Here is a 16,305-nt window from a genome sequence, read left to right as displayed (position 1 = left end):
TTTTCTGCTTAAGAAGAACTTTTAATATTTCTTATAAGGCTGGTTTAGTGGTGATGAACTCCTCTAGTTTTTGCTTGTCTGGGAAACTCTTAATCTCTCCTTCAGTTCTGAAAGATAACCTTGCTGGGTAGAGTATTCTTGGTGGTAAGTTTTCCTTTTCAGCACTCTAAATATATTTTGCCACTCCATTCTGGCCCGTAATGTTTATGCTGAAGTGTCAGGTGAAAATCTTATGATGTTTCCTTTATATATGACTATTTTTTTTTCTATTGCTTCTTTTAAGATTCTCTATTTTTAACTTTTGCCATTTTAATTATGTCTTGATGTCGTTCTCTTTGGGTTCATTTTGTTTATAACTCTCTGTGCTTTCTAGAGCTGGATGTCCATTTCCTTCCCCAAGTTAGGGAAATTTTCAGCCATTATTTCTTCAAATGTTTTCTGCCCCTTTCTGTCTCTCTTCTTCTTCTGGAGCCCCTGTAATGTGAATGTTAGTATGCTTGATATTCAGAGGTCCCTTAAACTAGCATGTTAAATTTTTTTTTTCATTTTGCTGTTCTGATTGGGCCATTTTGCTATTCTGTTTTGCAGATTGCAGTTCCATTTTTCTGTATCACCTAATCTGTTATTGATTCCCTGTACTGTATCATTTCAATTATTGTATTTTTCAGCTCTGATCTGTTCTTTCTTATATTTTCTCATTGTTCTTACTGTGTTCCTCCATTCTTCTCTTGTGTTCAGTGAGCAACTTTATGACCATTACTTTGAACTCTTTGTCAGGTAAATTACTTATCTTTTTTTTTTTTTTCATTAGTTTTGTTGTTTATTCATTTGGGACATAATCTTTTGTATTTTCATTTTGTTTGACTTTCTGTGTTTGTTCCTATGAATTATGCAAAACACTTACCTCTCTTGGTTTTGAAGGAGTGGCCTTGTCTTGGCATGACCCCTGTTTAGACTCTGTATGCTGGGAATATTTGGCAGGAGTGGGCGCAGCCTGGGGGTGGGGGACACAGGCTGAGGGTAGGGGACATACTGTGCTGGAGTCATGGCTGGATAACTGGAGTAGGCACAGGCATGGGTTGGGGTTCAGGATGCTCTGTACCAAGGCTCCGTTTGACAGCTGGAGCTGATGTGGGCTGGGGACCTGTGGCATGTTGGGGTGGCCTTGTCCCATGTTATCATTGTGAAGGGGGTTATATAAAACGATGCCGTCTGAATTCCCCAAAAATGACATAGATGATAAAGGTTTTGTTCATCCCTCTTGTGACCAAATCAAAGTTGTGACAGAAACACAGAGCAAACAACAAGCAAAGTCACCTGAGATCTAGATGAATAGAAACACTACAACTAGGGAGAAAAATAATTAATCAACCTGCAATGATAGAAGATAAGAGAGGGCTGAGTAGGACAGAGACTATGACAGTGGCAGCCAGAAGCTGCAACGCCTCTTAAATGGGCTGTGTCTGCAAGCGAACTTTTGTGGTGAAGGATCTGCTCACTCTGAGCACCAGTGTTGGGTCAGTTGAAGGAGGGACTTACAAGGGGACGCTGAGTTGTCAGAGTTAGGGCCAGAGGCAAGGCCCTAACAAAGGCCCTAACAAAGGCTCTGGAACAAAGTGCTGGCAGTATCCACTGGTCCTCGTTGAGCCCTCTCCTCTCCCAGTGTGTAGACTCAGTGCCACCATAGCTGAGACATCATTGAACTAAATAACAGAGATCGCTCTGCCCAGAGGATTCCCTGAAACTCCACCTCCCCCAAATTGTGGCCCCACCCAAGCCACATCCAGCTGTGTCCTCCGAGAGGCCAGTGCTCCTTGCTGATCAGCACCAAGACAGCTGACCTTGGTTTCTGATGTGGTTTCTTGAGGCAACTATAAGCACAGCATCTGTGGACTGTTTGCTGAACCTTAACAGGTGGTCCCAGAGGGGCACAGGTTGGGGCTAAACTTGGCCTACAGTGAAACCGCTCTCAGGACTGTGCCACTGGACACCTACTACACAGAAGCCACACTAATAAGACCGGGAGACTTAGGAGCTTTGCTTAGTATGTAGAAACAAATACATAAAGGCAGTCAAAAGGGGAAGACAAAGAAGCAGAAACCATACAAGGGAATAGAACAGAGCTCCAGAAAAAATGGAGTCAAGCAATCTAAAGAGGCAGAGTTCAAAACACTGGTTATAAACACGCTCAGTGAACTTGGGGGAAGTGTAGATGAATTCAATGAGAACATTAACAAAGAGATTAAAAACGTAAAAATGGAGATGGAAATTATAAAAGGGAACCAGTCAGAAATGAAGAATACATTATCTGAGATGAAGAATATATTATAGGGAATCAACAGAGTGGATAAAGAAGAGGATTGAACCACTGATATAGAGGGTGGAGAAGCGAAGGACATTCAGTCAGAATGGCAAGAAAAAATTAATCAAGAATATAATAATAATAATTTAAGGACACAATAATAATTTGGGACACAGTTAAATGTAAAAATATTCATGTCATAGGGTTACCTTGAGGAAAACATGTTGAAACATGAAGAAATAATATGAAAGAAATAGACATACAACCCCAGGAACCTCAGAGAATCTAAAAAAAGATGAACCCAAAGAGGCCCACACCAAGATACATCATCATTAAAATGCCAAGGCTTAAGACAAAGAATCTGAAAAACAGTAAAAGAAAAGCAGTTACTTATAAGGGAATGCCCATAAGACTGGCAGCTGGTTTCTGAAAAGGAACTATATAGGACAGAAGGGCTTGACATACAATATTCAAAGCATTAACCCAGGATCTACACATAATAATATTTTATCATTTAGACTCTAAGGTGAGATAAAGAGCTTCCCAGACAAAAATAAGCTAAAGGAATCCATCAACACCAAGCCAGTATTACAAGAACTGTTAGAGGAACTTCTCTAAGAAGAAAAACATGTATAAAAAACAGGAATAAATAATAATAACTACATTTATATCAAGAAGTACCTCAAATGGAAAAGAATTAAGTGCTCCAACCAAAAAATAGGGTGGCTGAATGGATAAGAAAACAAGACCCCTACCTATGCTGCCTACGAGAGACTCACTTCAGATTAAAAGACATGCATACTAAACGGAAGGGAATGGAAAAAGATATTGCCTTGGTGGACCTATAGATTATTGCGCTGAATGAAATAAGTCAGACAGAAAGATAAATATTGCATGATTTCACATACATGTGGAATATAAAGAATAAAACCAACAACAACAACAAAAATGGAAAACTCATAGATACAGAGAATATTTTGAGGGCTAGTAGATGGGAAGGAGTTTGGGGTGGTCAGTGAAAAAGGGCAAAGGGATTAAGTACAAATAGATAGTTACAAAAAGACATGAAGATATAAAGTGTAGCATAAGGAAAATAGTTAATAATGTAATAAGTATGTAAGGAGAAGAGGGGTACTAGATTTAGTGGGAAGATCACTTTGTGAATTATATAGATCTCTAATCACTATTCTGTACAACTGAAATTAGTATACTACTATATGACAACTATAATTGAAAAGAAAACTCATTGAATTGTGCAATGTAAATATAAGTAACTAATTATCTATTATATATCAATAAAGCCAGGGGGAAAAAATGATGCTGTCTAGTCCCTCTAATTCTAGAGAGCATTCTAGCATTTCCCCCTCATTTGGCAGACTCTGTAGTGTTAAGAAATAGATTTCTTTAGCTTGTAGTCTAGGTGCCATTTAAACTGCTGTGTTTTTTGTTTGTTTATTTGTTTTGTTTTGCTGAGCCCCAGGAAGGGCAAGTCTGTGTGCAGGCCCTCAGTGATATTCCTTCCTAATGCAGGTTGCAGGCTTGGGGGTGGAGTTACCATTGTTACTATTCCTTAGTCTCTCCTACACTTTCAGTGTGATTTCTCTGTCATTTTGTTTTGCAGAAACTGTTCAATCAGCCCTCAGTTCTTCAGGAGAAATTGCTCTATATGTAAGTATTTATTCAGTATATCTGTGGGAGGAGGTGAGTTCAGGGACTTCATGTGCCACCATCTTGGACCCAAAAATATTTCCTTCTGATTTTAAAATAAAGTTAAAACATTTTCATAATCTTTAAAAGTATTGTGTTGCCTAGGCAAGGGACCTATTGTACTTAATATGTTAACTCTGCTAGTATGGTTAGCTCCAACCTAACTATCTAGATTTATTCACTGTTTAATTAAAAATATATATTTATTGAACACTTACTGTATGCCAGGCACTGTTCTAAGAGCTGGAATACATCGGTGAACAAAAAAAAAAAGACAAAAGGCCATGTTGCTTTCATTCTATTGCAGAGGGAGTGAGACAAAAGATACCAATGTCTAAATAAAATATATAGTGTTATAGACAATATTGAAGCAGGGAAGAAGGGACATGATTTGCAATTTAAAATAGAGTGTTCAGAGAAAACACTACTGAGAATATTTTATTTAAGTAAACACCTCAAAGAGATGAGGGAGTAACCAGGTTGATATCTGGGAGAAAAACATTCCATATAGTGGAACAATAAATGTAAACTTCTTGAGACAGGAATTTGTACAGTGTATCACTAAATAGCAAGGGTATGTGATTGGAATCAGAGAGAGAAAAGTCGATTGGACTTTTAATTATTCTACTAACATTTTTTATTAAAAAGTATTGGGGTAACTGATTAATAAAACCAAATAAGTTTCAAGTGTACAATTCAACAGTATGTCATATATATTACATTGTATGTTTACCAACCAAATTTAGATTTCCTTCTGTCACCAAATATTCGAATCCTTTTACCTCTGTCTACACCCCTCCTCTACCAACTTTTCTCTGCTAACCACTAATCCACTGTCCCTGTCCTTGATTCTCTGTTTGTTTGTCATGTTTGTTTGTTGCCGTCAGTTTTATATCTCACATATAAGTGAAATCATGGTTTTCAACTTTTTCTGTCTGACTTATTTCGTTTAGCATGATAATCTCAATGCAAATCAAAACTACAATGATATACCTTCTTACACCTGTTAGAATAACTATCATCAACAGGACAAGTAATATCAAGTGTTGGAGAGGTTGTGAGCAAAAATGAAACCTTATATGCTGCTGGTAGGAATGCAAATTGGTACAGCCACTGTGGAAAACAGTATGAAAGTTCCTCAAAAAACTAAGAATTAAATTACCATATGATCCAGAAATCCCTCTTCTAGGTATTTATTCCTACAAACTGAAACATTTATCTGTAAAGATATATGCATCACAATGTTCTTAGCAGCATTATTCACGGTGGCCAGGACATGGAATGGAAGCAACCAAAGTGTCCTATGATAGATGATTGGATAAAGAAGCTGTGGTACATATATACAATGGAATATTACTCAGCCATAAGAAGAGATCAAATACTGTCATTTTTGACAACATGGAAAGATCTTGAGATAATCATTCTAACAGCTTTGGCTTTTTCTTTGAGAGAAATGGAAACCTAATGGAGAGTTTTGGGTATGGAAGTAACATGATTTGACATGTATTTTTAAAGGGATAATGCTGGCTGCTGTGTTGAAAATAGACTATAGCAGTGCAAAATGTGAAGCAAGAAAACCATTTAGGAAGTCGTTACAACAATCCAGATGAGAAGTAATGATGGCTTTGACCATCGTGGTAGCAGTATCTAGTGAGAAATGATGAGATCCTAGATATGTTTTCATGGTACACTTAATGTTTCACAGTTAGATTGGATGTGGGGCAGAGAGACAGAGTGAAGTCAAGGATGACTCCAAAGTTTTCAGCCTTAACAACTGGAGAGATGGGATTGCTGTGAACTGAAATGGAGAAATCTACAGCAAGGAAACACTTTTTTAGTGAGTTCAATGTCAACCTGTTAAGTTCGCGATGTCCGTTAAATATCTAAGTGGAGTGTGGTCAGGGGAAAAGCCCAGGATAGAAATATAAAATTTAGAGATGATCAAGAAAAAGTATAGATACAAAAAGGACTTATCTCTAGAGAAGTGAATAGTTTAAAGATTAGAAAAGTGAGAATAAACCAGCAAAAGAGACTGGGAAGTAAAGAATAACAAGGAAGGAGGAAAACCAGTAGGGCATATAATTTTGGAAGCCAAGTGATGAAAGTATTTTGAGAAGGAAATGATAAACTGCATCAAATGCTGATAGTTCAAGTAAGATGGTGACTGAGAATTGACCAGATTTAGCAACATCAAGCTCGTTGGTGACCTTAAGTAGAGAAGTTCCAGTGGAGTGGTAGGAGTAAAAGCCTAGTTGGAATGAATTTTAGAGACAGTGGGATGGGAGGATTTGGAAACTATGAATGTAAAAAATGATTTTGAGGAGGTTTAATATAAATGAGGTAGAAAAATTAGGCAATAGCTACAGGCTGTCTAAAGAGAACGTTTTTTTTTTCTTTAATATGTGAAATTATACCATGTTTATATGCTGATTGGCACTGATCCAGTAGAGAGGGAGAAATTTATAACGCAGGTGAGAAAATGGAGAATTACTGGAATAATATCTGAATAGATGAGAGGGGATAAGTCCTAGTGCACAAAAGAAGGAGTTTACCATGGAGCAATATAATGGCAAGAGGGAGGAAGAATATGTGTGCATTGTTGCAGGTTGGTCAGTAGGAAGTTCTGATTGCTTGAGGAAAATCTCTCCTTTAAAAAATTCTTCGTTATGGAAAAGTTTAATATATACAAAAATAAAGAGAATAAGATAATGAACCTCCACATTCCTAGCACACAGCTTTAACAATTACCTGTTCACGACCTATCTTGTTTTTTTCTAGAGCCCCGCTTACATGCTCAACTTCCCCCAGATTGTTTGGAAGGAAATCACATATATGATATTATTACAACCATAAGTTTTCATTATAAAAGATGGCTCCTTAAAAATATAACCATGTTACCACACCTAAAAGATTAATAATAAATAATTCCTTAATATTACTAAATATCCAGACAGTGTTCAAAATTCCCCAATTGTTTTTAGCAATGTTTGTTTAAAACAGGATCCAGTAAGTTACATCTATTGGTCAATGTGTGTCTTAAGTCACTTTTAATCTAAAGATTCTTTTCCATCTATTTATTCCACCAATTTATTTGTTAAAAAACTGAATTATTTGCCCTATAGAATCTCTCACAGTCTAGATTTTTCTGCATTCAGCCTCATGGTGGCTTTTAACATGTTCTTCTGTTCTCTCTAATTTCTCTTCTAGAAGCTTAATGAGATTTACTTTCAGGTTTTTGCAGGAATACTTTGTAGATGGCATTATATGCTTCCATTAGGAGGCACATATATGTACAGTTGTCTCTCTTAAAATGTTAGCAGCAATTGGTGATTTTTGCTTAGATATATGAATTCATTAAGGGTTGCTGAAATTAGCTGGAGTATTTCTAAAATGAGAAACTTCCTCTCATTCCTGATAAGGTTATAGTAGTGTACAGTTGGAAGTTTTATTTTGATTACTTCAGTTTTCTCAGTGAAATTGAAAAAAAAAAAGGTCATCAGCTAGAGTGAGGAGCAAGAGAGAAGACACTGGAGATTTTAGGGGGAGAAAGTATGAAATAGACATCTGGAAGAGTGGGAACATGATTGGACTAAGGAAATTTAGTATGATTACCAGGTAGTACTAAGAGCACAGATGAGGTTCATAGTGAAGAATTTTAAGTAAGACTAATAAGTGTGGTAGTGTGCTTTCCTCACCTCAAGCAACTTTTAGCTGCATGGATGCAGGTAAAAGTAGGTGAAGAATTGAATTTAATCAGGATTGGGTTTTGGCAGATGAGTAAACCCCCCCCACCAAAAAAAAAAGGGCAAGAATATTGAGAGCATTAGCAGGGGAGTGATTATAATGATGAACCATGGAATTTGAACTAGGCAAAGTGGGAAGTGAGGGCATGAGAATGATGAGGAACAGTAACAAGCTGATATGATCAAAGGAGTCCATATTCTGTAAAGGTCAAAGAATTTAAAAAGTCAAGTGCTAATAAGGAGTGAGGGACAAGATCCCTGGAAGAGAGAATATCAAAGAACTGAGAGGCCAAGGAATTGAAAAAATCATTAATATAGATATTGGAATCAGTATTGTGACATTTAGTGGGTCAGAAAGTAAACTCAAGTAATGAGTGGTATAACTCCAATAAGGAAGGGTAGGAAACTATCTGTGGGTAGGGACTTTTGTCTTTACTTTTTATTATTGTATCCTAACTTTTAGAATACTACATGGCATACAGTAGGGTGCTCAATTGTTGTTATATGAATAAATGGTGAATGAATGAATGACCTGAAATTCAAATCTGGGGAGTGTTTATGGAAGTGAGAGAGTAAATGGTCTGTAAGTGACAATGAGGTGTAAGTGGGACATCTAATCCACTTCTAGGATCATTGATTTGAGGGGCATGAGAAAGAAAACAGTTGTCACTTGATAGAACATTGGAGGATATAGGGTCTTCATAGGTCAGCTAGAGTTCCTAGATGAAAGGAATGTTCATTCAGAACTGAGGTTGAAGATATAGAGTATTTTTTTTCTGGCGATGGACTGTAATTTCTTGTAGACACTGTAGAAGAAATTAAGGAGGTTGGGAGGGTGGAGGAAAAGGGTTAAAAGGAGAATGTGCAAATTTGTATGTAGATAAGGGTCTAGATACTTCAAACTTTATTTATTTATTTCATTACTTTTTTTTTTTTTTTTTTAGGCGAGGCAACCCTTGGTTGACCTCACAGATTGCAAGGACCTGGTCAGTTTACAATCCCTTCTTTTTCTTTTTTCTTTTTTAATTTATTTACTTATTTATTTATATTTACGCCTAGAGCACCTGGTCTTCCTAGGTGATCTCCCATCCAAGTACTAACTAGGCCCGACCCTGCTTAGCTTCTGAGATCATATGGGATCGGGCTTGTTCATGGCAGCATGACCATGGACAGGTATTTCAGACTTTAATAAACAGAAGTAAACAGATAAAGGGTGTAATAAGATGATCCTAATGATCTCGAAGCAGATAATGGTTGTGAGCCTGAGAGTGTTGGGGATAGGGGAGGGAGAGGTGGGGATCCTCTAAGTACAGAGAGATATGAGGCCAGTTCTTAATTCACATGATGAAAAGATGGAAAGCAGGGAAGTGGGGGTGGTTCTCTCCTAACTCCTGGAGATCAAGGAGTTCTGGGGTTCCCTTTTGTTTATTGTGTATCATAGTGTTGAATGCCAGATATGCCTTTTGACTACTACCAAAGGTGAACATTTCAGAAAAAGAGATATCTCCTGTATATGCTCTTTACACTTCAGCCATACTTGAATTACTTGCAGTTCCCTCAATCTAGCATGCTGTCTCAGATTTCTCTGCCTTCTAGTCCCTCTCCCTTGTATAACCCCTATATCTGTTCCTCATCTATCTGGAGTGTTCCTACTCATTCTTCAAGACTCAACCTAGGTATCTCTTTCAGTATAAATTTTTCCTCCTCCCCTACATCCAAGGCATATTTAGGTATTTCTTCCTATTATATCCCTTAGCACTCTATAAATATACCATCATGACAATGAGTTTTTATTGAAATATTTATTGGGATAATGTAGATTTAAATGCAGTTGTAAGACAGACATAATACAGAAATATCCCATGTATTCTTTCCCCCCCCCAGGTCTTTTATTTGTTTGTTTGTTTGTTTGTTTGTTCATTATGATGACATTGGTTAATGAAATCCAATAAGTTTCAGCTGTACACTTTAACAATAAGGCATATATATATATATATATATATATATATATATATATATATTCCCCCCCCCACTGTGTGTTCTCCTCCCATAGTTAGATTTCTTTCTGTCACAAAATATTTGACCCCATTTATCCATGTACTCTTTACTGAGTTTCCCCCAATGGTAACACCTTGTACAACTATGTAGTACAATATAGCAACCAGGATATTGACATTAATACAATTCATTGATCTTATTCTAATTTCCTTAGTTTTATTTGTAATTGTGTATGTATGTGAATTTAGTTCTTTGCAATATTATTTTATGTGTAGATTCCTTTATTCACCATGCTAGTCAAGATATAGAAAAATTCTATCACTGTAAGGATCCTTCTTTTTGCTCTTTTATAACCACAGCAAACTCTTTCCCACCTCCTACAACACAACCCCTGACAATCACCAATTTTCTCTTTATTTCTAAAATGTAGTCATCTCAAAAATGTTATAAAGATAGAATCATGCAATATGGAACTTCTTTAGGATAGGCTTTTTTTATTTATAATAATTTGGAAATCCATCCAGGTTGTTGCATATATCAATAGCTCATTCCTTTTTATTGCTGAATGGCGTTATATTGTATGGATGTATCACAGTTTACCCATTCACCAGTGTAAGGACATTTGGCTTCTTCCCCACCCCCAGTTTTTGGCTACTACAAATAAAGCTTCTATTCATGTATAGGTTTTTATGTGAACATAAGTTTTCTTTTCTTTTAGATACTCAGGACTGGAATTGCTGAATATAGTAGAAGGACTAGGAAAATCCATCTTGTCTTATCAGAAAGAAAAAAATATTTCCCAGAACCCTTACCCTATCACACTCTTCCTTCAATCTCATTGGCCAGAACTAGCTGCAAGGGAGGCTATAAAAACAGAGACAAGCTCAGATGTCCCAAACAAAATTGGGATTCTGTTAGCAAAGATGAAGGGGATACTGGTTATGAAATTAACAATGCCTGCTAAAATGTCAATCTCTGAGAACAAAAGAAACTGAATGGGAGAAAGTGTGTCATAGTAGTTGTAATAGTGTCAATGGTGTCCCCCCACCAAAATATGTCCATGACTTAATCCCTGGAACCTGTGAATATTTATATGATAAACGATGCAATTAAGTTAATGATTTTGCTTGTTTGTTAAGACAGAGACAGAAGAGGAGACAGAGACAGACACCAAAGAGAAGATGATGTGAAGACGTAGGCAGAGATTGGAGTGATGTGGCCACAAACCAAGGAATACCAGTCATAAGGACCTGGAAGACTTAAGGAATGATTCTCCTCTAGAACCTCTGCAGTGAGAGTTATTGTGCCAACACTTTGAATAAGGGTTTTGTATTCCAGATCTGTGAGAGAATATCTATTGCTTTTAATCACCCAGTTTGTGGTGGTTTGTCACTGCAGTCACAGGAAACTAACACAGTAGTTAAGAGTACCGACATTAGAATCAGATCTGGATTCGAGGCCTTCCTCAACTACTTAGGACTATAGGAGAAGTGACTTAATTTTTCTATAGTTAAGTTTCTTTATCTGTGAAATGGCGACTCAACATAAAGACATTGAGCACCGTGCCTGGCACATAGTAAGAACTTATTACCTTTCAGCCATTAGTGTTATTAAGAGAGGCAAAGCTATAAAGGAAAGCAAGAAAAGCATTGGCATTGATCTCTCTCTCTACTTCTCTCTCTCTCTCTCTCTCTCTCTCTCTCTCCCCCACCCCAGCATTATCATTTCCATAAAAACACTTCATTTTCATTTTTTTAATCTGAAAGCAGTAGTCAATATACTCCCAACTATAATTTGTGCCTGCATTTATCTTCTATTTCCAGTGTTGTAAAAGTGTACAATACCTTTTTCTTTCCTATCCTTAAGAATATACCCTTTTCCTCTAGGTCTGAATACATGGTCTTTCAATATTGACAGGGAAAATATCATAATGTTATGTAGTGACAGTTGTGATTATATCTGTTAAGCTAAGTTTCTGGGCATTGAAATAATAGCCTACTGCAGCTACCAAGGCCATTCCACAATATCAGTAATTAGTTTATCAGTGAGAGTAGTGTTGCTTCAAGGAGTTCTGGGCAAGAAAGTAATTTAATATATAGTATAATACTTCATTTTAATTATGTGATTCAAAAACAGACAACATACATGTACTATAGCTGATTTTAAATGGATCAACCTAATCAGATACTAAACTGTTAAAATTTGGGCTCCCACCAGAAATCTTAATAAATTCACCAGTTCTGTGTTTGAAAAGTAACTATGCTATTGCCAACTGTCAGCTTTCTTAAAAGGAGAACAATTCTGTGAATTGCAGGCTCTTGACTAACACAGATTTTGTCTTTCATTTGAGGGGACCATAACTGGGCCTTTGTCTGACTTATCAGAAAAGGGGAAGCCTGGTAAGCTTATTAGTACTTCAAATTTTCAAGAAGTTTTTGAAAAGACAAAATGTGCTTTGATTTTTTTAAAAATGTTTAAAGTTCTATACTTTTCAAATCCATCCATAATGGCCTAATAAAATATTGAATGCAATTTTGTTTTAAGAGCATGAAAATGTAAAACATCTTATAATGTGTCTCAATAGAAGCATATTGTTAAATGAAAAAAATATATATTTTCTTTCTATAAATAAGATCTGGTAATTTTTAAGGATTTGCATAACTCACTCAGGACATGATTTTTAGGTAGGGATTTTCCTTTTGAACTCATCCCCAATCCCTGACATAGCAATCTATTATGGTCATTGTCTCAAACTTTCTTTTCCCCTGCTCCTCTAGTTTATTACTTCAGATGGCCTGCTCCTACTTTTGTGTCTACAGATTCAAACCTGCATCTGTGTTAAAAACTATTCTGAATGACCCTAGACAGGGGGCATATAGAAAATTCCTGCCTTAAAAGGTGTTTGGCTCAATATCAAGCAACCCTTTAATTAATGATTCCCTGTGCCTGTAATTTAGATCTCATAATTAAATAGCAACTTTTTGTGGTCCTGATACTTTGGTCCAGGATTTTTGTTTCCTAGTCAGCAAGCCTGTGTTTCTGATCTGCTAATTGTCTTAGATCTGACCCACTCTCTGAACCTAGGCTTCTTCTTGGCTCATTGTTCAGGATCTGAATGATGCAACATAATGGCGTGGAAGAAAACTGAGAGGTCATGTAGTCTATTTTACAAAGGAGGAAACAAAAGTTGACCTCCCTTTTCTCTCTGAATCCATCATATTTGCCTGCTTCTCTTGATCTTAGCTAACCTCTCTGAAATTCTCTTTTGTGCCTCACTCAACATATTATCCCTCTTCCAGTCTAATAAAACTCCCAGCCGGGCACTCAACTAATCTTACCAAGTCTTTAAATTACAAGTATCAGAACACAAACTTTGTGGGCAAGGACATGGGATAATTCCTAAGAGAAAATATTTTTACTGTGATGGTATCTCAGCCAGATTATATGAAGGCACAAACCTTGAACATGTACTGCCTAGACCAATCATAACTAAATATGTCATCATCAAACATCTAGTAAGAGGAAAGCTTAACAATAGAATAAACATAGAAAAATTCTTCTGAAACTTAAAAATCCCAGAAGGGATGAATATCCTTTCAGAAAACAGCATGAACAACTTTATATACAAAACTATAAAGTTGTAGCCACATCAAGGATAGCTAAAACAAGAGCTATTGTGTAATAACCTTAAAAGTAACCTTAGCTAGAGACTTCTAGTTAGAAAAGTAATGTAAACTGAAATCTTTTATTCCCTAAGAGTTCAGTAAAAAATTCTCTCCTGTTACCCTCTTAAACTGTTATCTGTGTTATTTTTTGTTTCTCTCTTTTAGTAATGAGGAGCAAAGGATATAAGAACTTATGATTGTTGCTTGACAATGTAAAAAAGCAAAGCAAAAGCATTCTTGTGACTAACAGGAATCAATTAAAAACAAATTGCCTTTTTCATTGTGAGATAGATGTAGTAGCCAACAAAAAATACCCGATCATAATTTTATAATTATGTAGTTTAATTGGCAGTCTAGGTGGCATACTCCAGAGGAATATACAGGATTGAAAAAAGTTGATAAAAATGTGTGTGTGTGTGTGTGTGTGTGTGTGTGTGTGTGTGTTAGGAAAAGTCAACTAAAGAATGTGTAATCAAACATATACTGTAAATTCAAATGTGTTATTTATTCCTTGGAGTGTCAACGGCATAAAGAAGTCACTTGTCTAATGTCTCACAGCTAGTAAGTAAGGAAACTGGAATTTTAATGCAGCGGGCTGGCTACAGAGTTGTCTAGGTTGTTAACCACTATGCTATATTATCTCTTGTATATAAGACTATGTCTTTGAAATTCCTTGGTCTTTTGCTGTTTTGACTCTAACACAGTAAAAGTTTCTGACAATTTTGGAACTTTTCAGTGTGTACAGACAAAATCTCTAATCACCCAGACTATGTTCTTATACCAGCCTTATCATGAACAGACCAACACTCAACGCCCAATGTATATTCCTACTTAGACATATAGGAACCAGCTAGAGCCTGCTCTTATGTTGAATTAAACACCTACTGAAGTCCTGACACTCAGGGTATTGTCCTACATGACTCTCAGGATGAGTAAAGAGAGCATTCAACAACCTGAAGCTTATTCTTGTTCTGCTAAGTAGCATTTCATATAAAATGTTCAACCACCTAGGAACTCTTTCAGGGCCAGCCTAATTTAGAAGATTTTTTTTTCTGGGATGGCCACATTTTCCACAGAAGAAGCGTCTTAATGCCAGGGACTTATTTTTGATTAGGGTTTTCAGGTAGAGGGAACTACATGTATGACAAGCCATAAAAGGGAAACTAAAAGTCCAGTATGACTAGAGCAAAGAGCAAGATAGAGAGTGGTATATGAAGAAACTGCAAAGAACATACTGCAGTATTTCTGGACTTTGGAGTCAGGCTGGTTATGTTTGGGTCTTGGTTATGATACTAATTGGCCTTGGACAAGTTACTAAATACTCAAAACCTCAATTTTATTATTCATAAAATGAGAAAAATAATATTACTTACCTCATAAGGACTTTGTGAAGACTACATAAGATAACACATGTAAAGCATTCTACACTTATATCTTAGTATTTTATAAATATTACATACTAACACAAAATTGATAGATACAGTTATAGGTTTAAATATAGATATGAAAGAGAGAGAGACACAGAGAGAGACAGGGACAGAGAGAGAGACAGAGAGAGAGGAAGAGAAGGGGGGAGAGAGAGAGAGGAAGAGAAAGAGAGAGAGAGAGACTGAGACCCTAGTTCTTTGAATCTTGGAGGACTTTGTAAACTATGATAAGGATTTGAAGCTTTATTCCAGGGTAACTAGAAGATATTAAAGAGTTTTAAGGAGAGATGGAACAGGATTAGATTTCCATTTTAACATATTACTCCGCCTGTACTATGGCAAAAGGATTGTTCCAATTTTAGTATATGTGCTGCCAAAGCAAGCACATGGCAAAAGGATTGGATGGAGGCAAGTGTCGATATAAGGAGTCCAATTAGTATAATTCGCAGTAGTCCAGGAGAAAGATGGTGGTGTCTAAGACTAGAGTAGTGGCAGAGTGCACAGAGATAAAGGTAGAAAAGGGAACATATTTGAGGTATACTTAAGGGATTAGAAGGGACAGGGATTGGTGGCTAATTACATTGCAAGTGAACCCAGCTTGTCAGCTACTTCTTCTCTTCTTTCCCCCTTTCCTCCCAGGTGATTAAAGAAAGATGGCCAAAGAGCAAGACCAATAGTTGATAAGTTAGTGTAGGATTCTTCGTGATGTATCTTAAATCCAGGAGAGGGTAATAGCCCTCTTACCATAATATTAGTTTTGGTGGAGAAAATGGGGTTGATATTAGATACTCTAAAGAAGAACTAGCCTCATTGTAGCCTAGACTACGTTATCTTCCTCCCCACTCCATCCATGGAATCTGAATAGGTCCTACATTCAACACTGGAGGTCATGGAATTTGCAAAACTCCAGAAGGGTCTTAGGACTTATTCATTCTGTAGGGCCCTTCCTAGGAGAGACTGATCCTGAAAGTTGGCCAGGGAGGGAGGGGCCAAAAAAGGAAAGTGGTGCTGGTAGATAGAGCAAGGAAGTAATGGAGACCAAAACAAACAAACAAATAAACAAACAACAAAAAAACAACAATGAGAAACAGAGATAGAGTATGGAATGAGGGAGTTCTATTTAGTTCACTATTCAAAGGCTTAGGGAGTAGCTAGATGCTCTCATCTCATCTGTGAAGGAGGCCTAATGAGATCTTACCCCTTATGCAATACAAGGGAGTACAGTAGTTTCTAGAAGCATTATGCTAGATTCTTCCTCCTCCGACTTTGAAACAATCATAAGAAGCCCTTTCTCTCCAATTGTTGACAAGAGCAGCAACAATTTCTCTGTGTACTAAGTGGCACATGAACATTTTCTTGAAACAATAGCCTAGCTGGAAAATAGTTAAGTCAATCCCTCATCTACCCATTCCTATCTGCCTTTCTGTAAGGAAAAAAAGTTCCAGATGGGTTAGAGTTGTACC

General features: G+C 36.7%; 1 long non-coding RNA gene and 1 pseudogene across 2 annotated transcripts in view; one reads left to right on the top strand and one right to left on the bottom strand.

The window, feature by feature from the left end:
* Nucleotides 1-13,843, top strand: part of LOC107498543 — a 32,993-nt gene extending 19,150 nt beyond the window's left edge. The window contains exons 4-5 of one of the 2 annotated variants that reach the window (XR_001594094.2): nt 3,924-3,970; nt 10,890-13,843. This is a non-coding gene — a long non-coding RNA (uncharacterized LOC107498543). Of the gene's footprint in view, nt 1-3,923; nt 3,971-8,696; nt 8,739-10,889 lie in introns of those variants that run through there. The other variant, XR_004952871.1, reaches the window with a different exon arrangement.
* On the bottom strand, nt 8,805-8,923 carry LOC118607924 (annotated as a pseudogene).
* Nucleotides 13,844-16,305: the final 2,462 nt, after the last annotated feature.

This window comes from Rousettus aegyptiacus, unplaced genomic scaffold (genome assembly GCF_014176215.1).
Source record: "Rousettus aegyptiacus isolate mRouAeg1 unplaced genomic scaffold, mRouAeg1.p scaffold_m13_p_9, whole genome shotgun sequence".
Taxonomy (NCBI): Eukaryota; Metazoa; Chordata; class Mammalia; order Chiroptera; family Pteropodidae; genus Rousettus; species Rousettus aegyptiacus.
Note: the sequence above shows the minus strand (reverse complement) of the source record. Positions and strands in the feature narration are given on the sequence as shown.